This window comes from Pelophylax lessonae (genome assembly GCF_965119305.1).
Source record: "Pelophylax lessonae genome assembly, chromosome: 6".
NCBI classification, from domain to species: Eukaryota; Metazoa; Chordata; class Amphibia; order Anura; family Ranidae; genus Pelophylax; species Pelophylax lessonae.
This window is the reverse complement of record NC_138773.1, coordinates 106,690,400-106,714,560: the sequence shown is the minus strand read 5'-3', so window position 1 is coordinate 106,714,560 and position 24,161 is coordinate 106,690,400. Positions and strand designations below refer to the sequence as shown.

General features: G+C 46.0%; 1 protein-coding gene across 1 annotated transcript in view; it reads right to left on the bottom strand.

The window, feature by feature from the left end:
* The window catches only part of CCZ1 (CCZ1 homolog, vacuolar protein trafficking and biogenesis associated), a 110,115-nt gene extending 108,777 nt beyond the window's left edge, over positions 1 to 1,338 (bottom strand). The window contains exon 1 of the mRNA XM_082262086.1: positions 1,105 to 1,338. The gene's annotated coding sequence lies outside the window, so the exon portion shown is untranslated. The remainder of the gene's footprint in view (positions 1 to 1,104) is intronic.
* Between the last annotated feature and the right edge of the window lie 22,823 nt (positions 1,339 to 24,161).

The window sequence follows — 24,161 nt, the reverse complement described above, 5'->3', positions numbered from 1 at the left end:
TGCTTTAAGTTAAAGTGTTACGTCGGCCATACATGGGGACCGGCCTAAAACCGATCCATGTATGGGTAGGCTGGTGGTACAGAAGAAGTCAATCTACTGATCAACTTCTGTACAACCAGCCTGTCGGGTTTTCCCCATTCGATCAGTGCATTCTGTCAGTGGGGAAGTCTTCTAGCTGTCAGAACAGGATAGCTCCTGGGAGGATTCCCCCATCCACATTGAGAGGGTTGAATGAAAATAAATGTACTATTCTGACTATTTCCAGATAAAATGAAGAGGTGAACGGACACCCTGGGAACTCCCCAGTCCCCGCAGCACCATCCATGAAGCCTGGCGCAGCAGTCCAGAGGTTTAAAAGCCTCGCTACTCTTCCTCTTCTTTCCTTATTCTGGCCATACACTATACGAAAAATTGTTCAAACTCATTTTCGAAAAACGAACACTCGGCCATGAGAGCAGACGATCGTGCCATCATGTAATGCCCCAATTTTGATTGATAAATCATTCAATGAACATAAATGAATCAGTTTTTCGTTCATATTGTCACATATCCCTAGTGCAAACAGTTCCTTCAGCAGAATTTTCCAAACCGATCCTTCGATTTCTCATTTCTGAAAAGTTAAAACTGATTTGTGCTCATTAACTGGACGAAAAACGAACGAACGGAACAAATGACGGTTTTTCGGCTAGTGTATGGCCAGCATGAGGGACACCAGGGCAGATCAGCACGGTCAAACGCCTGTGCTGACCAACCAGAACTGCTCTTATTGCGCTTCTCCATCCCGGTGTCCCCAGGGAAAGAAAAGGGAAAGCAGCAGTTTTCAAACCCCAGGGCTGCTGCACCAGGACCTGTCTGTGTGTATGTGGACAGTGAAAATGTATCACCCAAGTGCAGGACAGTAGGAGGAGCAGAGTGTTAGTTCACCTTTTATTTTTTTCTGATAAGGTGGACTAACCCTTTATGCTTTGAAAATGAAAGCTAGAAGCTGATTGGCTGCCATGCCCCTGCTGCTCCAGATTCTGTCTGCTCCAGTCTTAGCAGACTCCAAGTCTCCCCAGTGCAGGGAATACATCAGCTAGTACTTAGAATAGAAGCAGATAGTACCTGTCCTGATTTCCTCCGCTCACTGCACAGAGATAGGGGAAGGAAGAAGCAGGTTCATCCCCCTCTCCAGCTGTATGCTCAGCCCCTGTACCGTCTGATCCTCTGCACCAGATAAGCCTTAATCTGGACAGCAGCCGTCAAGCCTCAGTGTGGAGAACACCGAGCCTCGTTCCCGGCTCCAATACACATTCATATGATCCTTCTCCTCTCTACTTCCGAACTGTCAGTAATCAGTGCTCAGGAGCTCAGGCTCTGCTGTCTATGCACTGAACTGCCGCTTCCTGTTACACATAGCAGTGTTACTCTACCTATAACACTAGAGCAGAGATATATGTCACATCATACACAGGACGTGTCTGCAGCTTCGGCCATTATGTTGAAGCCTATGGGCAATAGAGTACAGACCTAATGTTAAACTGCTGTACCTGCTGTTTTGGACTTCGGTGGCCATTTTGTCTGAGCCTGTAGACCAATGTTTTGCAACCTTTTTTACAACCAAGGCACCGTTTACAATCTGGCAGAATCTTGAGGCAGATTAAATATAGAAAAAAGTGACCGCACTCGGAAGGTTCAAATCAAAAAAGGAGTAACCTTCTTGTCCCATGTCTCACAGTTTGATTTTTTGATGTTATTTGATGAAGAATAAATCACTCCTTTTTTGATTTGAACCTTCGGAGTGCGGTCACTTTTTCCTATATTTAATCTACTTACCGGATGACGGATCCGACCTGTACCCGATATTGCCTCACCTAGAGCGGTCACACCCGTGTTTGGATTTCAGAAAAGAATCTTGAGGCACACCAACCAAAAATGTTGGAAAATCATATCCATTTGCTTGTGTGTGCGAATGGATTTTACATTTTTTTTGTCTTCTTTATTTTACTTTTTTTTTTCACTGTCCCTTTAATTTCTAACTTTTTTTTTTCATTTTTATTCCTATTACAAAGAATGTAAACATCCCTTGTAATAGAAATAATAATAAATAATAACAGAAATAAATAATAATAATAATATAATAATAATAAGGATAAATAAAGTCCTCTTTATGAAGAGATCTGGGGTCAAAAAGACCCCAAATTTCTCCTTTATATTTAAAAAAAAAACATAAATTAAATTTTTTATGTAATATAAATATACATAAGATATGTAGGTTTTAAAAACTGTATTATTGATATTAGAAACTGCACTTTTTTTATGTTGTATTCCGCTTGCACAGCTGCTGCAGTTTGGCCACAACGCAGGTGTAGCGCAGGATACCCACGGTTTTCATGTGCATTACCTGTGGTTTCTCATACACTTCTACTATATCCTACTTCCCTTGTAAAAGAAATAAGGATGACAGGTCCTCTTTATGAAGAGATCTGGGGTCAAAAAGACCCCAAATCTCTCCTTTACTCTTAAAAGCAAAGCAAAGCAAAAAAAAAAAAAGCAAAAAAAGAAAAGACCAATCACCAATTTCTTTTCTTTTTCTTTCTTTTTTTTAATGTTATATAAATATACATAAGATATGTGGGTTTTAAATACTGTATTATTGATATTGGAAATTGCACTTTTTTTATGTTGTATTCCGCTTGCACAGCTGCTGCAGTCTGGCCACAGCGCAGGTGTAGCACAGGATACCCACGGTTTTCATGTGCATTACCTGTGGTTTCTCATACACTTCTACTATATGCTACTTCCCTTGTAATAGAAATAAGGATGACATGTCCTCTTTATGAAGAGATCTGGGGTCAAAAAGACCCCAAATCTCTCCTTTACTCTTAAAGTGGAGTTCCACCCATTTTTGGAACTTTAGATCTTTGTAATCCCCTTTAAAATGGCTTTTACCAATGGAAACTTTTTTTTTTTTTTTTTGCTAGTAAATACCTTAATTTTGGCTTTATTCCTCCTCTCCTCACTTCCTGGTCCGATCGGCGATGACGTCATTCGGCGATCCGCAGTGTCTGCTGGGATGTATTCTACTTGCAGTAGCTGTATCTGTACTGAGCCGTGCCTGCCCCGCCTCCGCCCCGCCTCCTCTCATTGAGTTGTATTGAGAGGAGGCGGGGCGGAGGCTGGGCAGAGAACAGCCTTAATACATTCATACAATGCAATTCAATAAGAGGAGGCGGGGCGGAGGCTGGGCAGAGAACGGCCTTAATACATTCATACAATGCAATTCAATGAGAGGAGGCGGGGCGGAGGCGGGGCAGGCACGGCTCAGTACAGATACAGCTACTGCAAGTAGAATACATCCCAGCAGACACTGCGGATCGCCGAATGACGTCATCGCCGATCGGACCAGGAAGTGAGGAGAGGAGGAATAAAGCCAAAATTAAGGTATTTACTAGCAAAAAAAAAAAAAAAAAGTTTCCATTGGTAAAAGCCATTTTAAAGGGGATTACAAAGATCTATGTATTCCAACCTATTAAAAATGGGTGGAACTCCGCTTTAAGCATCATGTATAGGGGACGTTTGAAAAAGTCCTTTGAACGCTGGAACTTGACAGCTATAGAAGTTTAAAAACGCCCGTTTTGTCGCGTTTGCATGCCGCGTTTGGATGCGTTTAGACACGTTTAGCAGCATTTGCGTTCAGAGGCGTTTTTTGCAAAAGACATCTGAAGACCCTCCGAAATACCCACAATGCAACAGAAATATGTTTTTCAGCCATTATCATGTGATAGAAGAGTCAGAGAAGAGTGAGCAGTGGCAGACAGAGCAGTGTGTTTGTAGAAAGCTGAATTTTTTGGGGTATTTTCACGATGGATCCGAACATGAGCATGTGTGCGGAAATGCTCCTGATGTTGCTGTTGCTGAGGCTCCAAAGACGTAGGAAATTCCGTGAGAGGAGCAGAGTTCGCCACTACTGGACTCATCCATTGATGGCTCAACGCACATCTACGGGATATTTTGTTAATATCTATGTCCAGCTGCGTCATTATCCCGATAAATTCTTTAATTTTACGAGGATGTCTATTGGCACGTTTGATGATCTCCTGGAAAGGCTGCGACCCCGTCTAACTCGCATGGACACTAACATGAGGAAGAGCGTGTCACCAGAGGAACGTCTCTTGGTGACTCTCAGGTATGTGTATATATTTCGCCCTCTCTCTCTCTCTATCTCTCTCTCTCCATTCCTCGCTCTCTCCATCTCTCTCTCCCCATCCATCTACTATATATATATATGCTGTATATATGCTGTATATGTAAATGCTGTATATGTACATACATAGTTACATAGTTGGTTGGTGAGGTTGAATAAAGACAAAAGTCCATCCAGTTCAACCTGTGTAGATGTGTGTGGCTGTAATCATCTTGCATACCCCTGAATGTTCTGATCCTTGAGATGTACGTCTAAGAGTCTTTTGAAAGCCACCATACTACCCGCAGAAACCACCTCATGTGGTAGAGAATTCCACAATCTTGTAGCCCTAACAGTAAAGAACCCCCCACGTTGCCTGAGGTTAAAACGCTTCTCCTCTAATCGCATTGTATGCCCCCGAGTTCTCATGCAATCCCTTCGACTGAACAGCTTTTTTTCTAAGCCTAGATCCCCATTTAGATATTTAAAAATTGCTATCATGTCCCCCCTCAGGCGTCTCTTCTCCAGGGAGAATAAATCAAGCGATTGCAGACGCTCCTCATAATCAAGGTCCTCCAATCCCCTAATTAGTTTAGTTGCCCTTCTCTGGACTCTCTCCAGCTCCAACACATCCCTTCTGAGGACTAGGGATGATCGAACTTTTGAAAAGTTCGGTTCGACCAGAACACCCGAACTTCACGAAAGTTCGGTTCGGATTTCAGAACCCCATTGAAATCAATGGGACCCGAACTTCTGTAATCAAAAAACACCATTTTTAAGCCCTAAAACCCAATAAATGCCCCTAAAAAGTGCCTAGGGTTCTGGGTCATGCCCCAGGGACTATTAATCACACAAAAAAAAGTTCTTAAAAATTGTCGTTTTTGATAGATAGCCAATTATTGAAAAAAAAAAAAAAAAAAGAGATTTCTTTGGATTTAGTGTCTGGGGGGTCTAAAAGTTGTACCTGTGAAGTTTCAGCTCTGTAGCATGTCCAGAACCAGAATTACAGCATACCAAACCTTCAAAAATGACTTTTTTGCTTAACCGCACCTTTCTTTTGCTCCTAATCAACGGCTCAGCCAATGTGTATGATGGGGACATAATGCAGTGCACTGGGAACAAGATTAGAGGTTTTTTTGGAAAAAGGTGCTGTCTCTTTAAATGTGCATATAATTAACGGGTGTATTTCCACAATGGGGCTTTTATTACCAAATGTTTCAAGAAGTCCAAAGATGTATGTAATTGCACTTTATTTCATGTAAAATGGTGTTTGGTGCACTTTAACTTGAAATCTCACAAGAAACAGACATATATGCACGGATACATTGAGGGTTAGGGGTAGGGGCCACAATGTAGTGCAGAGTGAACAAGATTAGAGATGTTTTGGATGAATACTGTTGTCTCTTGACTTTGAATAGAAGTAAAGGATGCTTAAAAATTGGGCATTTGGTGGTGCGGACGATGCCTTGACACCATATCCCTATGAAAGTGCTGGTAATGAAAGCAATAATTGCCTTTGTAAGGAAAAAAATTACAATGATATGCATCTGTGTGACAGGTGCGCAAAAATTGTTGTTTGGGTGTTGGCGGAGCCATACCACTGTAAGCCCAAAGAGCTGGTGTTGAAGAAGGCGTAAAAATTATGAAGGTGTGCACCTGTGGAACAGGTGCGCAAACATGGTAGTTTTGGTGTTGGCGGAGCCTCCCCACCATAACCCCAAAGAGCTGGCTTTGAAGGAGGCCCAAAAATTGTAAAGGTGTGCACCTGTGGAACAGGTTCGCAAACATGGTAGTTTTTGTTTAGCATAGCCTCCCCACCTTAACCCCAAAGAGCTGGTGTTGAAGGAGGCCCAAAAATTGTAAAGGTGTGCACCTGTGGAACAGGTTCGCAAACATGGTAGTTTTTGTTTAGCATAGCCTCCCCACCTTAACCCCAAAGAGCTGGTGTTGAAGGAGGCCCAAAAATTGTAAAGGTGTGCACCTGTGGAACAGGTTCGCAAACATGGTAGTTTTTGTTTAGCATAGCCTCCCCACCTTAACCCCAAAGAGCTGGTGTTGAAGGAGGCCCAAAAATTGTAAAGGTGTGCACCTGTGGAACAGGTTCGCAAACATGGTAGTTTTTGTTTAGCATAGCCTCCCCACCTTAACCCCAAAGAGCTGGTGTTGAAGGAGGCCCAAAAATTGTAAAGGTGTGCACCTGTGGAACAGGTGCGCAAACATTGTCGTTTTTGTTTTAGCATAGCCTCCCCACCTTAACCCCAAAGAGCTGGTGTTGAAGGAGGCCCAAAAATTGTAAAGGTGTGCACCTGTGGAACAGGTTCGCAAACATGGTAGTTTTTGTTTTAGCATAGCCTCCCCACCTTAACCCCAAAGAGCTGGTGTTGAAGGAGGCCCAAAAATTGTAAAGGTGTGCACCTGTGGAACAGGTTCGCAAACATGGTAGTTTTTGTTTAGCATAGCCTCCCCACCTTAACCCCAAAGAGCTGGTGTTGAAGGAGGCCCAAAAATTGTAAAGGTGTGCACCTGTGGAACAGGTGCGCAAACATTGTCGTTTTTGTTTAGCATAGCCTCCCCACCTTAACCCCAAAGAGCTGGTGTTGAAGGAGGCCCAAAAATTGTAAAGGTGTGCACCTGTGGAACAGGTTCGCAAACATGGTAGTTTTTGTTTTAGCATAGCCTCCCCACCTTAACCCCAAAGAGCTGGTGTTGAAGGAGGCCCAAAAATTGTAAAGGTGTGCACCTGTGGAACAGGTTCGCAAACATGGTAGTTTTTGTTTAGCATAGCCTCCCCACCTTAACCCCAAAGAGCTGGTGTTGAAGGAGGCCCAAAAATTGTAAAGGTGTGCACCTGTGGAACAGGTGCGCAAACATTGTCGTTTTTGTTTAGCATAGCCTCCCCACCTTAACCCCAAAGAGCTGGTGTTGAAGGAGGCCCAAAAATTGTAAAGGTGTGCACCTGTGGAACAGGTGCGCAAACATTGTCGTTTTTGTTTTAGCATAGCCTCCCCACCTTAACCCCAAAGAGCTGGCGTTGAAGGAGGCCCAAAAATTGTAAAGGTGTGCACCTGTGGAACAGGTGCGCAAACATTGTCGTTTTTGTTTTAGCATAGCCTCCCCACCTTAACCCCAAAGAGCTGGTGTTGAAGGAGGCCCAAAAATTGTAAAGGTGTGCACCTGTGGAACAGGTGCGCAAACATTGTCGTTTTTGTTTTAGCATAGCCTCCCCACCTTAACCCCAAAGAGCTGGTGTTGAAGGAGGCCCAAAAATTGTAAAGGTGTGCACCTGTGGAACAGGTGCGCAAACATTGTCGTTTTTGTTTTAGCATAGCCTCCCCACCTTAACCCCAAAGAGCTGGTGTTGAAGGAGGCCCAAAAATTGTAAAGGTGTGCACCTGTGGAACAGGTGCGCAAACATTGTCGTTTTTGTCATAACCAAAATGAGGTTCTGTGAACGTAAAGAGAATGAGAGGAGGGTTTGAGGGTGGCACCATGGTCCAGGCTTAAACTGAGGCTCAACTGCCACATCACAACGATAGCCTAGTCTACAAGGTCTGCATCAGGTGCATCAAAGCTTGATATCCACGACTGATTCATCTTAATGAATGTCAAACGGTCGACTGAGTCGGTGGAGAGTCTAGTTCGATGGTCTGTGACGAATCCTCCTGCTGCGCTGAATGCCCGTTCCGATAGGACACTGGAAGCAGGGCAGGCCAACAACTCCATGGCATACTGGGCCAGTTCTGGCCAGTGGTCTAATCTTAAGACCCAGTATGCCAGTGGATCGGATTCGTCACATGAAAAGCCCTCTGTGTCACTTTGTGCCCTCACGTAATCGTCCACCATGTGATGCAGACGCTGTCGATGCGATGTGGCAGCTGAGAGGCCTGGGCGGTGAGGACTAAAAAAAGACCGAAAGGCATCCGTCAACCGCACGCCTTCTCCAACGCTCCTCTCGTGACCACCAGTAGAATCCATGGTAGGTTGTCCCCGCCCCTGCACCCTACGGGAGTCGGGGAACATGTTCACCAGATTCCTCTTGAGACTGTCCTCAAGGGATTTGATCCTGTGGACTCTATGGGTGGATGGGAAAAGCTCCGAGACTTTACACTTGTACCGGGGGTCAAGTAGGGTGGCCAACCAATAGTGGTTAGTCTCTTTAATGGCCTTGATTCTGGGGTCCTTTCGCAGGCTCTGGAGCATGATGTTTCCCATGCGTCGCAAATTAGCGAAGGCCTGAGAAGCTGACTCCTCGGGGTCACTCATAACGACATTATCTTCAACGGGCTCCTCCTCCTCCCAGCCACGTACTACTCCAAAGTGTCCCGAGGGAGTCAAACTAGGCCTTGCAGATTGCCGCATGTCTTCCTCCTCCTCCTCCTCAAACCCTGCAAAAGTTCCCGCAGAATCGTCCTCCTCCTCCTCTTCCACCCCTGGATCCTGCTCGGGCCTCTGGGAGCTAGGCATAATGGGGTCAGGATTCTCAGGATAAAGGGGGCCTTGAGAGGCAAGGAAGTCCTCCTCTTCCTCCTGCTGCTCTGCCTCCAGTGCCCTGTCCATAATGCCACGCAGAGTGTGCTCCAACAAAAACAGTACCGGTAGGGTGTCACTGATGCATGCGCTGTCCCGGCTGACCATCCTTGTGGCCTCCTCAAATGGCGAGAGGACAGCGCATGCATCCTTAATCAAAAGCCACTGCCGTGGTGAAAAGAAGCCCAGGCGCGCAGAGCCAGTGCTGGTGCCGTACTCGCATAGGTATTCATTGAGGGCCCTCTGCTGCGTGTACAGGCGCTGCAGCATAGCCAAGGTGGAGTTCCAGCGGGTGGGCATGTCACAGATGAGGCGGTGTACCGGCAGGTGAAACTCGCGCTGCACTTCGGCCAAACGTGCAGTGGCACTGTACGACCGCCTGAAGTGACTGCACACCCTTCTTGCCATCCTTAGCACATCCTGCATTCCCGGGTACGAGTTCAAAAACCGCTGTACCACGAGATTCAGGACATGCGCCAGGCATGGCACATGGGTTAACTTTCCCTGACGAAGGGCGGCCAGGAGGTTTGACCCATTATCAGTAACCACCATCCCTGGCTGCAGCTGGCGTGGTGTCAACCACCTCTGGGCCTGTGCCTGCAGAGCCCCAAGAATCTGAGGGGCAGTGTGCTGCCTGTCCCCTAGACACACAAGCTGCAGCACTGCGTGACACCTTTTGGCCTGAGACATAGAATAGCCCTTTGAACGTTTACGTGGTATCTCATCATATTCAAAGGACCATTCTGCAGAGGAGGGCATGGAGGAGGTAGAGGAGGAGGAGCAGGAGGGGGTAGAAGTGATCGATCTACCCGGATCAGCGACACCACCAGCTGTTTGCAGACGTGGGGGCAACACTGGCTGCAGCACCGAGCCCTGGCTACAATCCCTTCCACTGGCAAGCAGTGTCACCCAGTGAGCAGTGACAGAAATGTACCGTCCCTGCCCATGTTTGCTTGACCAAGTGTCAGCCGTCAAGTGTATCTTACGGCTGACTGACTTGGCCAGGGATGACACTACATTGCCTTCCACATGTTGGTATAGGGATGGCAGGGCCTTACGGGAAAAGTAATGCCGACTTGGCACCTGCCACTGTGGAACTGCACATTTTGCGAAGTCACGGAAGGGAGCAGACTCTACCAGGTTAAATGGTAATAGTTGCAGAGCCAGTAGTTTAGCCAAACTACTGTTTAGACGCTGGGCATGTGGGTGGCGGGGAGTATACATTTTTTTTCGTTCCAGCATGTGTGGAATCGAAATTTGGCGTCTAGATGATACAGCTGGTGGTGTGCTGGAGGTAGATGCGACACTGCCTGCTATATCATCATCCCTGCCAGTGGAGGCTGCCAACAGGTGACGAGTGACTATAGCAGGGCCAGGAACAGACTGATGTGCAGGTGGAGCAGGTGGAGCAGATGGAGCATGAGGAGGAGCGCGAGGAGAACTAGGAGGCCGACTGACCAATCTTTGGCCCTTTTGTGGGTTCTTTAAATGCTCCTGCCAACGGGCCGAGTGGTGGGTTGTCAAATGCCTGTTTAGGCAGCTTGTACCCAGGTGGTTGACATTTTTGCCACGTTTTATACCCTTCTTACAAATCTTGCAGATCGCAACTGTTTTATCTGCATGGGATGTCTCAAAAAAGGCCCAGCAAGATGAGGTGTGTATAGTGGCCCGGGAGACAACAGGTGCGGCCTTAGATGGAGTAGGCCGTCTGCTCTCCCCTCTTGCTTGCTCTGCCTCCTCCTCAACCTCAGACCCAACATCTGACTCCATCAAAGACTGAGCATCAGGCCTGGCCTGGGAGACAACAGGTGCGGCCTTAGATGGAGCGGGCCGTCTGCTCTCCCCTCTTGTTTGCTCTGCCTCCTCCTCAACCTCAGACCCAACATCTGATTCTATCAAAGACTGAGCATCAGGCCTGGCCTGGGAGACAACAGGTGCGGCCTTAGATGGAGCGGGCCGTCTGCTCTCCCCTCTTGTTTGCTCTGCCTCCTCCTCAAACTCAGACCCAACATCAGACTCCATAAAGGACTGAGCATCAGGCTGGAGTAGATGGCCGACACTGTGGTCAAACAGCTCAGCTGACTCCTCTGCCATGTCTGAAATTGGGTCTAAGGGAGGACATGAGGTGGACATGGACTCATCTGTATTTGTTCTGACAACTGCAGAAGACTGACCACTTTTCTCTGCCTGGGTCACTGTAGTTGCAGATGATGCCGATGATGAGGGTTTGTTCATATAGTCCACCACCTCCTGTACATACTGTGGACGTATAGCTTGGCCACTGCCGGAGAACAATCCAAATGGTGGCCTGGCTGAGGACTGACCACCACGTCCACCCCTGCCTCTAGACACCCTAGAAGCTGTGCCCCTTTCCGCAGCAGGGCCACGTATGCCTTTTCTTGGTCTACCAGGCATATTTGTCACTGATGCGTTGGCAACTGTGTGCGGTGAAAAACGCACACTGCTATGCGACCCACAGTTGTCGCTGGATACAGCACAGCAGTTGCGGTTCACGCACAGTAGCAAAGCCTTTTGCACAGTGGACCTAACGCTTTGAACAACAGGCGTTAGGTTGTCACTGATGCGTTGGCAACTGTGTGCGGTGAAAAACGCACACTGCTATGCGACCCACAGTTGTCGCTGGATACAGCACAGCAGTTGCGTGTCACGCACAGTTGCAAAGGCTTTTGTACAGTGCACCTAACGCTTTGAACAACAGGCGTTAAGTTGTCACTGATGCGTTGGCAACTGTGTGCGGTGAAAAACGCACACTGCTATGCGACCCACAGTTGTCGCTGGATACAGCACAGCAGTTGCGGTTCACGCACAGTAGCAAAGCCTTTTGCACAGTGGACCTAACGCTTTGAACAACAGGCGTTAGGTTGTCACTGATGCGTTGGCAACTGTGTGCGGTGAAAAACGCACACTGCTATGCGACCCACAGTTGTCGCTGGATACAGCACAGCAGTTGCGGTTCACGCACAGTAGCAAAGCCTTTTGCACAGTGGACCTAACGCTTTGAACAACAGGCGTTAGGTTGTCACTGATGCGTTGGCAACTGTGTGCGGTGAAAAACGCACACTGCTATGCGACCCACAGTTGTCGCTGGATACAGCACAGCAGTTGCGTGTCACGCACAGTTGCAAAGGCTTTTGTACAGTGCACCTAACGCTTTGAACAACAGGCGTTAAGTTGTCACTGATGCGTTGGCAACTGTGTGCGGTGAAAAACGCACACTGCTATGCGACCCACAGTTGTCGCTGGATACAGCACAGCAGTTGCGGTTCACGCACAGTAGCAAAGCCTTTTGCACAGTGGACCTAACGCTTTGAACAACAGGCGTTAGGTTGTCACTGATGCGTTGGCAACTGTGTGCGGTGAAAAACGCACACTGCTATGCGACCCACAGTTGTCGCTGGATACAGCACAGCAGTTGCGTGTCACGCACAGTTGCAAAGGCTTTTGTACAGTGCACCTAACGCTTTGAACAACAGGCGTTAAGTTGTCACTGTATTTTGCTGCCTAGCAAGCACGTATACCTGCTGTGATACAGCAGCACTGTGCCACGTGCTCACTAAACAGAACCCTCACACTTTCCCTACAGAAACTAAATTTTCAAATCTAACTAATGTAGTACAAAGTTCCCTAACTACACTAGATATCCCTTTCCACTAAATAGAAAGCTCCATACAGCAGAAGACTGACACTGTCCCTTAAGTTTTTTTTTTTTTTAACTCTAAGAACCAGCACAATCGCTGTATCTAACTACACTGGCTGTAAGCTAAATACAATTCTGCTATATGGAGCTTTAGAACCACTCGATATGTAGGAAATGTAGTGTAGCAAGCAGGAGTCAGACAGAACTGCTTCAACTCTCTTCAACAGGCTCTGGATAACTGTGCTAGGGGTTAGGCGGGGCCATCTTATATAGTGTGGGGCGTATTCACTCCTGATTGGCCTCTGGTCCCCGTAGTCACTCCAATCACGTTCCTAGGAGACTCCTAAATAAAATGGAAGGTGATGGCGCTGCTTATTTAATAAAGTGCAAATAAATATAAGATGCTAAAGTATAAATATGATTGAGGAATAAGTTAATAGATAAAAGATGCGGAGGTGAAAAACCAAGTAAAAAGATCAAACGTATAGTGTTATAAGGGATATAAATTAATCTAAAAATAAATTTAAATATATAAAAATATTCCAAAGGTATATGAGAGAAACAACCACCAGAGGGCGTAATAAATGGCAAAGTGTGACAATAAATATGCTTGTGTATATGCCAAAATAAAATAAACAATGTGAATATATGACAATGCTAAATAAATAAATAAAATATATACAAGGTGTATATTCCACAAGTGATAATATAAATAATAGTGAATAGGTAAGTAAATAAATAGGTGATAAATGTGCGGGAAACTATTAAGCACGGGATGGGTGTGCAAAACAACAGCTGATATACAGTGCAACAAAAGTGATATCAATAAATATATCAAGGTGAGTCAAAGATAAATGTGCCAAAAATAATTTTTTATATATAAATATGCAGGTGAATGTAAAAGTGCGGGAAGTCTATTTGTGCAACGTGCAAAAAAATCCAAAAAATTAGTCCATAAAATAATGGTGATAGCAAAAAATATATAGGTGTACAGGATATCTTACGGTGACCCCCAAGGTGGGTGACTGGTGAGTGGCTAAGTGGCCCCTGGTAAAAAGACCTACTCACCAGATGTACCCACCCCACACAGGGGTATAGAGCGGGTACTGAAGAGGTATCTTATGAGCCTGGATCTGTGTAGTAGTTCCCTTCCTAGGGTAGATGTGTTATGGAGTCCGGAGTGTCCTGAGTGGGGTCCGGTGGTGAATTGTGGTATCCAAAATCTCGTGGGTAAATCAAGTGTGGCCACTCAAGGGTATATGGATGGAGGAAAAAAAGGAGCTCGATAGTGTATTATCGTTATGCTAGAAAGTTTATTGTAAATTACAGCAGCAAAATGGGTACTCACATATACAATGTGGGAAAACAGCGAGGTATCAGCGTCCCGGAACGCAATGCGTTCCAACCAGAGACCGGAACCGGAAGTGACGTGACGGCGCTGTACGCGTTTCGTCATGTGACGTCTTCTGCAGCGTCCTATCACTTCCAGCGTAGGCCCTTTTGTACATGGTGGTTGCTAGGCAACAAAGTAGGCGGAAATCAACAAAGGAAGAATGATGCCGTGGGTCGTAGTATAGGGAACAGGGCGTAAGATAATCTTAGCCAAATAGAAATCAGATGGTAAGTATAAATAGCAAAAACCCAGGCTAACCATTGTTGAATACTAATTAAATGAATATAAAATATAACAATATAAGAAATGTAATGTTCCGTGCCTAATAATTGAACCACCGTGTATACATACAGGGAAGGATATCTCGTACATGTTATTACAATATATACAACAATACTTTATTAACAATACTTTATTAACAAATAAGATTAAGAATATGTTAAAATAAAAAAGTATTAGATTAAAATATATTACATATATATTATATTACATAACATGTACGAGATATCCTTCCCTGTATGTATACACGGTGGTTCAATTATTAGGCACGGAACATTACATTTCTTATATTGTTATATTTTATATTCATTTAATTAGTATTCAACAATGGTTAGCCTGGGTTTTTGCTATTTATACTTACCATCTGATTTCTATTTGGCTAAGATTATCTTACGCCCTGTTCCCTATACTACGACCCACGGCATCATTCTTCCTTTGTTGATTTCCGCCTACTTTGTTGCCTAGCAACCACCATGTACAAAAGGGCCTACGCTGGAAGTGATAGGACGCTGCAGAAGACGTCACATGACGAAACGCGTACAGCGCCGTCACGTCACTTCCGGTTCCGGTCTCTGGTTGGAACGCATTGCGTTCCGGGACGCTGATACCTCGCTGTTTTCCCACATTGTATATGTGAGTACCCATTTTGCTGCTGTAATTTACAATAAACTTTCTAGCATAACGATAATACACTATCGAGCTCCTTTTTTTCCTCCATCCATATACCCTTGAGTGGCCACACTTGATTTACCCACGAGATTTTGGATACCACAATTCACCACCGGACCCCACTCAGGACACTCCGGACTCCATAACACATCTACCCTAGGAAGGGAACTACTACACAGATCCAGGCTCATAAGATACCTCTTCAGTACCCGCTCTATACCCCTGTGTGGGGTGGGTACATCTGGTGAGTAGGTCTTTTTACCAGGGGCCACTTAGCCACTCACCAGTCACCCACCTTGGGGGTCACCGTAAGATATCCTGTACACCTATATATTTTTTGCTATCACCATTATTTTATGGACTAATTTTTTGGATTTTTTTGCACGTTGCACAAATAGACTTCCCGCACTTTTACATTCACCTGCATATTTATATATAAAAAATTATTTTTGGCACATTTATCTTTGACTCACCTTGATATATTTATTGATATCACTTTTGTTGCACTGTATATCAGCTGTTGTTTTGCACACCCATCCCGTGCTTAATAGTTTCCCGCACATTTATCACCTATTTATTTACTTACCTATTCACTATTATTTATATTATCACTTGTGGAATATACACCTTGTATATATTTTATTTATTTATTTAGCATTGTCATATATTCACATTGTTTATTTTATTTTGGCATATACACAAGCATATTTATTGTCACACTTTGCCATTTATTACGCCCTCTGGTGGTTGTTTCTCTCATATACCTTTGGAATATTTTTATATATTTAAATTTATTTTTAGATTAATTTATATCCCTTATAACACTATACGTTTGATCTTTTTACTTGGTTTTTCACCTCCGCATCTTTTATCTATTAACTTATTCCTCAATCATATTTATACTTTAGCATCTTATATTTATTTGCACTTTATTAAATAAGCAGCGCCATCACCTTCCATTTTATTTATCTCTTTATAGCCTTTGGCTATAGTTTAAGGGAGGCTGCAGCTTATTTGTGCATATATTGTTACAATCCCTTGATATCCTTAGCGCGGATTTATTTATCCACCTAGGAGACTCCTGCCCCCTCATTGGCTTTTGCAGACGTTTCTGGGCCAATCACGGGCTTTTAAAGCCCAGTTCCTGTCCCAGTGCATTTTGGGCGGTTCTGGTGGCCGAATACCGAACTTTTGCCGCAAAAAGTTCGGTATTCGGCCGAATATCGAACATCCAATGTTCGGGTCGAACCGATGGTCGACCCGAACCGTTCGATCATCCCTACTGAGGACTGGTGACCAGAACTGGACCGAATACTCCAGATGAGGTCGGACCAGAGTTTTATAAAGTGGAAGGATTATAGTCTTATCTCTGGAATACATCCCTTTCTTTATGCATGCTAATATTCTGCTAGCCTTGGCAGCTGCCGCTTGACATTGCATGCTGTTGCCTAGTCTATCATCAACCAAGACTCCCAGATCCTTCTCCATTTTTGATTCTCCCAAGGGTTCCCCTCCTAACGTGTATTGTGCTTTTATGTTTCTAGTCCCCAAGTGTAAAACCTTACATTTCTCCACGTTAAACCTCATTTGCCATGTCTTTGCCCACTCCGTTATTTTGTCCAGGTCATTCTGTAGGATATCTGCTTCATGCTGTGCTGTTATTGTCCTGCCTAATTTTGTGTCATCTGCAAAAACTGATATTGAACTACTGATCCCGTCCTCAATGCTGTTTATGAATAAATTGAACAAGGTTGGTCCTAGGACTGAGCCTTGGGGGACCCCGCTTACTACCTCAGACCAGTCTGAGTACGCGCTGTTTATTACCACCCTTTGGACACGCCCTTTTAGCCAGTTCCGTATCCAAGAGCAAACCCTGCTGTCGATACCTGCAGACCTTATTTTATAAATTAAGCGCTTATGGGGAACTGTATCAAACGCCTTAGCAAAATCTAGGTACACCACATCCACTGGTCTGCCCCTATCTAGCTCACAGCTCACCTCCTCGTAGAATGTTAAGAGATTGGTTTGACAAGAACGCCCATTTGTAAACCCGTGCTGGTTACTACTGATGATGCTGTTGTCCTTAGCAAACTCTACGATATAGTCCCTTATCATCCCCTCCAGAAGTTTACATACTACTGATGTCAGACTGACAGGCCTATAATTTCCCGGTATATGCCTCTGACCCTTTTTGAATATCGGAATCACGTTAGCTTTCCTCCACTCCCCTGGTACATCTCCTGTCCTAATACTGTCCGCAAAGATCAGGAACAGTGGTCTGGATATAACCTTACTGAGTTCCTTGAGTACTCTCGGATGTACGCCATCCGGGCCTGGTGATTTGTTTGTGTTGAGTTTATCCAGCCTTTCCCTGATTTCCCCCTCTGTTAGCCATAGTGGCAAGTCCTGTGTATTACTACTAACTATACAGTCATGGTCAGTGTACCCCTCCGATTCCTGTGTAAAGACTGATGAGAAAAAAGCATTCAGTACGGTTGCTTTTTCAGTGTCCTCTGTAACCATCCTCCCATCATTGTTAATTATGTGTGCAATATGCTCTGCCCTAGTTTTTTTGCTGTTGATATACTTAAAGAATTTCTTTGGGTTTTTTTTGCTATCCTCCGCTATTTGTCTCTCAAAGTCTATTTTAGCCATCTTGATTTTGTGTTTACACTTCCTATTTGCCTCCTTGTATTGGTCGAAAGCCAATACTGTGCCCTCTGATTTATATTTCCTGAAGGCCAATTTTTTTCCCCTAATAAGTTTTTTAACGCTCCGGTTTAGCCAGCCAGGTTTGGCTTTGTCCCTTCTAAATTTATTTCCCATAGGAATGCACTGCAAGATGCCTTTGCTTAATATGTTCCTAAAGCATTCCCATTTTTCCTCTGTGGTCAGGGATCCCAGGGTTCGGTCCCAGTTTACCCTTTCCATCAACAAGTACAATTTTGGAAAGTTTGCCCTTCTTAAGTTAAGGGTTCTTATGTTCCCCACTTGCCTTGCTATATTGTTATTTACGCTAAATGTGATCATCCTGTGATCGCTAGAGCCCAGGTTGTCCTGGACTCCTACCTCCGAGATTAGGTCTGGGTCATTAGTGATCAATAGATCCAGGATTGTGTTTTCTCTGGTAGGGGAATCCACCAACTGTGACATGTAATTATCCTGTAAGGTTTCCGTGAATTGACGGCCCTTATGTGAGTGTGTAGTCCCCTCTCCCCAGTCAATGTCGGGATAATTGAAGTCCCCCAATATGATGACTGATCCTAGCTTTGCCACTTTACCCAAAAGTGCTAAAAATTCCAGCTCTACCTCCTCCCCTTGTTTAGGTGGCCTATAGCAAACCCCCACAATTACTTTTCCCTTTTCTCCTTCCCTATGGAGTTCTACCCACACGGATTCTAACTCCATACTCATCCCTTCCGTAATGTCACTCCTCTCTATCACCCTTACATTATTCTTGACGTAGAGACATACCCCTCCCCCTCTTTTTCCTACCCTGTCCTTCCGGTACACTGAATACCCTTGGATATTTGCCAGCCAGTCATGTGAGGGGTCGAACCAAGTCTCCGTTATTCCCACTAGGTCTATGTCCTCCTCATGTACTAACATTTCCAACTCATCCATTTTATTAGCTAGGCTCCTGGCATTAGCATATACCCCTCTTAGTTTTACGGAAGTTAAACGTGATTGGTTATGTTTATTCCTGTTTGGTCTGCGGTTCTCCCGCACAGACCTACCAATAGACGTTGTGGACCTACTGTCGCTGCTGACCCTACAACTGCCTTCAGTCCTTTGCTCCCTCCTAACTGACTCTACTTCTGAGCCCTCCCCCCGTCTCCTAGTTTAAAAGCTTCTCCAACTTGGTGGCCATCTTTCTCCCCAAAAGAGCTGTACCGCCCCCATTAAGGTGCAGCCCATCCTTACTAAAGAGCCGGTAGCCGACTGAGAAGTCAGCCCAGTTCTCCAGGAACCCAAACCCCTCCTTCCTACACCAGTTCCTCAGCCACTTGTTAAGTTCCCTAATCTCCTTCTGCCTCTCCTGTGTGGCTCGAGGTACAGGCAGTATTTCAGAGAAAACCACCTTGGAGGTCCTTTTCCTCAATCTATTACCTAAGTCCCTGAAATCGTTCTTAAGGATCCTCCACCTACCTTTAACTTTGTCATTAGTGCCCACATGCACCATGACCGCTGGGTCATCCCCAGCCCCGCACAACAATCTGTCTGCCAGATCTGCGATATGCCGAACGCGGGCGCCCGGTAAACAACATACTGTTCGGTTCACGAGATCTTTTTTACAGATTGCCCTCTCTGTCCTCTTGATAATTGAGTCCCCCACTACCACAACCTTTCTAACCTTTCCTGAGTTACGGCCCCCCTTCTTCCTGGAGCCGACCCCCCCCCTGGCAGCTGGGGGAGGGCGCATGCTCCAGCACTGCCACCCCTGAGTTGATATCCCCCTCAACCTGCAACTCGGCAAACATGTTGGGGTCTATCAACTCAGGACTGGCCTCCCTGACACTCCTCCCCCTAACATTCCTAACAGTCACCCAGCTGCGTACCTCTGCTGCTTGCGTCTCCTCCATTCCTCCCTCCTCTATGCTGACCCCTGCCAGCGCCTGATGGGTAAAGTCCAAGCTCCTTTCCAGGTTGTAGATGCCACGCAGTCTTGTCACTGTGTTCTTTAGATCCACGATGTGGGCTTCCAGAGCAACCAGTTGCTCACATCTCGCACAGCAGTATTCGTCCTCGATTGGATCATCAAGGAACGCATACATGCCGCAAGAAGTGCACTGAGTGGCACCCCCAATCCTGTCGGACATTATTACCCACTACTCTATGGGGATAATGTTAACGACCTGCTCTTCCTTACCTACCCTACCTCTAACTTCCCTGGTACTAAACCTGGGGTACTCACCAGTCTCTAATAAACTAACCAGTCGCTAAGATACTTACCAGTCGCAAAGATAGCACAGACTCAAAGATACTCACCAGTCGCAAAGATAGCAAAGACGCAAAGATACTCACCAGTCGCAAAGATAGCACAGACGCAAGGATACTCACCAGTCGCAAAGATACTCACCAGTCGCAAATAATCTCTCCCGCAAGATACTCACCAGTCGCAAGATACTCACCAGTCGCAAAGATACTCACCAGTCGCAAAGATACTCACCAGTCGCAGATACTCACCAGTCGCAGATACTCACCAGTTGCAAATATACTCACCAGTCGCAAGATACTCACCAGTCGGTCAGTCGCAGAGCACCGTCGGTCAGTCGCAGAGCAGTCTGTCAGTCGCAGAGCAGTCTGTCAGTCGCAGAGCAGTTTGTCAGTCGCAGAGCAGTCTGTCAGTCGCATGAGCAGTCTGTCAGTCGCAGAGCAGTCTGTCAGTCGCAGAGCAGTCTGTCAGTCGCTGAAGGTCGCAAGCAAGGTCAGTCAGTCACAGATCCCTAAGTGGTCAGTCAGTCACAGATCCCTATGGTCAGTCAGTCACAGGTCTGTTAGTCAGTCACAGATCCCTAAGTGGTCAGTCAGTCACAGATCCCTATGGTCAGTCAGTCACAGGTCTGTTAGTCAGTCACAATCCCAAGCACCGTCACAAGGAATAATGCCCCAGCTGCAGAGATACTCACCAGTCGCCGCTGCTCCTCCTCCCCTGCTTCCGGGAACACTTGCCTCCTCAATACTGTGCGGTGTCCGTCCTCCACCGCCGTCCACTGCCGCAGCTTTCAAGTCCCGGTCCCGCCGCTCTTTGTCCCGGTCCCGCAGCCGCCGCTTACCGTCCCGGTCCCGCAGCCGCCGCTCTCTGTCCTGGTCCCCTGCACCCGCGCCAGCTTCTAGTGACCTAGTGTGGCTCCCCCGCACGTGTCACCCGGCTCTCCTCCACGCTCTCCTCCACACAGCTCTCCTCGCAGCTGCTGCTGCTTGCTCCTCCCACACTGCTTCCGTGCACTTCCTGTTTCCACCTCAGCTCACGGTGGTCACATACTGTAGATGTAATGATTATATTTTTTCTAATTTTAAGGTTTCTGGCCACAGGCCAATCATTTGCATCCCTACACCATTACTTCATGATGGGTGTTGCAACAGTTGCAAAAGTGGTACGTGAAACCTGCTTTTCAATGTAGGAGGAGCTACATGGAGATGTAATGCCAGTGCCAACAGAAGAGATGTGGGAAGAAGTAATTGCTGAATTTTGGACCAAAACAGACTTTCCAAATTGCATCGGAACTCTGGACGGAAAGCACGCTAGAGTTAAGAAGCCACCCAAATACAGTGCCTTGCGAAAGTATTCGGCCCCCTTGAACTTTGCGAACTTTTGCCACATTTCAGGCTTCAAACATAAATATATAAAACTGTAATTTTTTGTGAAGAATCAACAACAAGTGGGACACAATCATGAAGTGGAATGAAATTTATTGGATATTTCAAACTTTGTTAACAAATAAAGAACTGAAAAGTTGGGCGTGCAAAATTATTCAGCCCCTTTACTTTCAGTGCAGCAAACTCTCTCCAGAAGTTCAGCGAGGATCTCTGAATGATCCAATGTTGACCTAAATGACTAACGATGATAAATAGAATCCACCTGTGTGTAATCAAGTCTCCGTATAAATGCACCTGCACTGTGATAGTCTCAGAGGTCCGTTTAAAGCGCAGAGAGCATCATGAAGAACAAGGAACACACCAGGCAGGTCCGAGATACTCTTGTGGAGAAGTTTAAAGCCGGATTTGGATACAAAAAGATTTCCCAAGCTTTAAACATCCCAAGGAGCACTGTGCAAGCGATAATATTGAAATGGAAGGAGTATCAGACCACTGCAAATCTACGAAGACCATGCCGTCCCTCTAAACTTTCCGCTCATACAAGAGGAAGACTGATCAGAGAGGCAGCCAAGAGGCCCATGATCACTCTGGATGAACTGCAGAGATCTACAGCTGAGGTGGGAGACTCTGTCCATAGGACAACAATCAGTCGTATACTGCACAAATCTGGCCTTTATGGAAGAGTGGCAAGAAGAAAGCCATTTCTTAAAGATATCCATAAAAAGTGTAGTTTAAAGTTTGCCACAAGCCACCTGGGAGACACACCAAACATGTGGAAGAAGGTGCTCTGGTCAGATGAAACCAAAATCGAACTTTTTGGCAACAATGCAAAACGTTATGTTTGGCGTAAAAGCATCACAGCTCATCACCCTGAACACACCATCCCCACTGTCAAACATGGTGGTGGCAGCGTCATGGTTTGGGCCTGCTTTTCTTCAGCAGGGACAGGGAAGATGGTTAAAATTGATGGGAAGATGGATGGAGCCAAATACAGGACCATTCTGGAAGAAAACCTGATGGAGTCTGCAAAAGACCTGAGACTGGGATGGAGATTTGTCTTCCAACAAGACAATGATCCAAAACATAAAGCAAAATCTACAATGGAATGGTTCACAAATAAACATATCCAGGGGTTAGAATGGCCAAGTCAAAGTCCAGACCTGAATACAATCGAGAATCTGTGGAAAGAACTGAAAACTGCTGTTCACAAACGCTCTCCATCCAACCTCACTGAGCTTGAGCGGTTTTGCAAGGAGGAATGGGCAAAAATTTCTCTCGATGTGCAAAACTGATAGAGACATACCCCAAGCAACTTACAGCTGTAATTGCAGCAAAAGGTGGTGCTACAAAGTATTAACTTAAGGGGGCTGAATAATTTTGCACGCCCAATTTTTCAAAGTTTGAAATATCCAATAAATTTCGTTCCACTTCATGATTGTGTCCCACTTGTTGTTGATTCTTCTCAAAAAATTACAGTTTTATATCTTTATGTTTGAAGCCTGAAATGTGGCAAAAGGTCGCAAAGTTCAAGGGGGCCGAATACTTTCGCAAGGCACTGTAAAAAATATTTTTCTATTGTACTCCTGGGATTGGTGGATGCTCATTCACGCTTCATATGTGTGGATGTTGGAGCCTATGGGAGTCAGGGGGATTCGAGAATTTTTTGTGAATCCGCCCTGGGGCGTCGCCTATATGAAGGCTGTTTTGTGATTCCTGGATGGAGGCCTCTTCCTTGTACAACAGAGCCTAGCCTTTCATTGGTCATTGTAGCTGATGAGACGTTTGGCCTTGCTGAAAACGTAATGAGGCCCTATAGTGGACAAGGACTTATCAGTCATACTGAAAAAACTTTTAACTATAGACTCTGCCACGCAAGACGAGTTGTCGAGTGCACATTTGTAATATGTGCAGCTAAGTGGAGGGTACTCCTATCTGAAAAGCAATTGGATGTGGAAAACGCAATTAAAATAGTTGTCGCCTGCTGTGTTCTACATAACTTTGTAATTGACAAAGAGAGAGGATCCACTGAGCCAGTGTTGCCAACCGCCCGTAGATTTACGGGCAGCCCGTAAAAACAGGGCACTTTTAGGCTGCCCGTAAATGCCCGTAAGAGCCAGTAAGTGGCAGTAAAAATGGCTGCTACGGGCTCGGGTGACAACTGCGCATGCGCAGTTCCGGAAATCGCCGAGTCAATCCGATCTTGAGTCCGTGCCACCCACTGATTATGTCATGCCGCACAGGCGCCAATCGGCAGTACACCCGCCTAAAAAAATTAAACTGCCAGGAGCCGACTGACTGAGCCGCGGCGCGGGCTGAAGGGAGGAGGAGTCTTGTTCTGGTGTGATCAGTGCAGGGGAGCCGAAGGACTGGCAGCACTAAAGACAGACAGCGCGGACCTGACGGAGCCCTATCAACTTTATCTCTTCAAGTGACACTGACAAGTATTGTAAAAAGGTACCCAAACTTAGCCTGCCTTCTAGGCGATCCAGCTCTGTATTCTTCCTCCCACTGTAATCAATGCAGGAGCCAATCTTCCTCGCAATGACTTCTAATGGAAGTTTTTGCTCCTGCAAATCATCAATTCTTGGGGTGTTTCTACTCCTACTGACCACTCATTTATGGGGCAGACCTCTTGTTGAATACCAATTGCCATTCCTGCACCCAATGACCACCACTGCTGGGGCATACCTGTTCCTACTGTTTACCAATGGTGGCACAATCCTCCTACCACTGAGCACTAGTGCTTGTACATACCTGCTGAGTGCTGACAGTGAACAAGGCTGGCAAATTTCTGCTCCTACTGACCATCAACCTATATGGCTGTCTTTCTCCCACTGACATCTACTGTATGTAAAGAGCAGTCCTACTTCCACTTCCATACCAATGTAAGGGGCTGTCTTCCTCCCAGAGTCCCAATGACCACCAATGCCGGGGCATCCTCTGACCATTCCTTGTACCATTTCTGTATCCTCTGACCGCCTCCTGTATCCCGTCCGCATCCTCTAACCGCCACCTGTATCCCGTCCGCATCCTCTGACCGCCACCTGTATCCCGTCCGCATCCTCTGACCGCCACCTGTGTCCCGTCCGCATCCTTTGACCGCCACCTGTGTCCCGTCCGCATCCTCTGACCGCCACCTGTGTCCCGTC